The sequence below is a fragment of the Neltuma alba genome, unplaced genomic scaffold (genome assembly GCF_004799145.2).
Source record: "Neltuma alba isolate B1F8T4 unplaced genomic scaffold, ASM479914v2 tig00002842_pilon, whole genome shotgun sequence".
NCBI lineage: Eukaryota > Viridiplantae > Streptophyta > Magnoliopsida > Fabales > Fabaceae > Neltuma > Neltuma alba.
In genome coordinates, this window is record NW_021633039.1 from 1 (window position 1) to 1,762 (window position 1,762).

The 1,762-nt window shown below is 47.1% G+C and overlaps 1 pseudogene; it reads left to right on the top strand.

Annotated features, from left to right (window-relative positions):
* Positions 1-4: 4 nt before the first annotated feature.
* Positions 5-1,398, top strand: LOC114739470 (3-ketoacyl-CoA synthase 6-like; annotated as a pseudogene).
* The last annotated feature ends 364 nt before the right edge of the window (positions 1,399-1,762 follow it).

A 1,762-nucleotide genomic window follows, 5' to 3' on the forward strand; every position in this document is an offset into this window, starting at 1 on the left:
ACGTTTGGGCCCTTCCGAGATTTTGAACCTCTGGAAATCTCTCCACTTCGACCTGCTTTCCGATTCTCTGTTCCGCTTTCCTCATCATCTTCATGGCCACTCTCTATTTCATGTCCAAGCCTCGTAACCATATACCGTCGATTATTCCTGCTTCAAGCCCCCGTCACGTGCCGTGTCCCTTTCTCTACCTTCATGGAACATCCAGACTCATCCTCAGGAGCACCCTAAGTCCGTTCGACTTCCAGATGAGGATTCTTGAGCGTTCTGGACTCGGAGAAGAAACCTGCTTGCCTCCGGCGATTCACTATATTCCTCCAAAACCTACCATGGAAGCTGCCAGAGCGGAGGCCGAGCTGGTCATTTTTCTCCGCCATGGATTCTCTCTTCAGAAAGACCGGGCTCAAACCCAAAGACATAGACATCCTCATAGTGAACTGCAGCCTCTTCTCTCCCACCCCTTCTCTGTCCGCCATGATTATAAACAAATACAAACTCAGAAGCAACATCAAGAGTTTCAATCTCTCCGGCATGGGCTGTAGCGCGGGGCTGAATTTCAATCGACTTAGCTCGCGATCTTTCTTCAAGTTCATCCAAATTCAAATGCTGTGGTCGTGAGCACCGAAATTATTACCCCTAATTATTACCAAGGCAACGAGAGAGAGCCATGCTTCTCCCCAACTGTCTTTTCCGAATGGGCGGGCGCAGCGATCCTCCTAACGAACCGCGGGTCCGAGCGCCCGGCGCGCCAAGTACAGATTGATCCACGTTGTACGGACGCACAAAGGAGGCGATGACAAGGCAAGGCTACCGGTGCGTGTTTGAAGAAGAGGACAAAGAAGGAAAGGTCGGGATTTCTCTCTCCAAGGATCTGATGGCCATAGCAGGAGAAGCACTGAAGTCGAACATAACGACGATGGGGCCGTTGGTTCTTCCGGCGTCGGAGCAGCTCCTTTTCCTCTTGACTCTGATCGGAAGGAAAATCTTTAACCCCAAGTGGAAGCCATATATCCCAGACTTCAAGCAAGCGTTCGAGCATTTCTGCATCCACGCCGGAGGTAGGGCGGGTGATCGATGAGTTGCAGAAGAATCTACAGCTTTCGGCGGAGCACGTGGAGGCGTCGAGGATGACACTTCACCGGTTCGGAAATACATCGTCGTCGTCGCTGTGGTACGAACTGAATTACATAGAATCGAAGGGAAGGATGAAGAAAGGAGAAAGAGTTGTGGCAGATAGCGTTCGGAAGTGGATTTAAGTGTAACAGTGCGGTGTGGAAATGTAACAGAACAATCAAGACGCCGATTGAGGATAGTCCCTGGGCAGATTGCATTGATCGGTACCCAGTTCATATTCCTGAGATCGTTAAGCTCTAGGCAACCAAAGTTCAAGAAGAACGAGGTTGATTGTTCGTGGCCTCTGCAATTGTAGTTGCTGATGATGATGATGATCTGTCATACTTCTTCACTGCTTTTACTCGCCAGAATTATTATTATCTCTTATTTATTTTGTGTTCCTGATCTTTGCGCCATAGGAGGAAAAAAAAAATTCAATGTAGTCTCTGGTCTACATATGATTATTCAGATTTGATCTGTAGATCAACTCTGACGTGTTGTATGTGAACACCAGACTCTTGAGTCATATTTGTTATCCCACTTTTTTTGAGAAAATATTTTATTTTCTTTGAGGAGAAATTACAAGAGACTTTCTTGGGGTTCATATATAACATGCAACAGACTACTGATGAGTACGTAGTACAAGTAATAT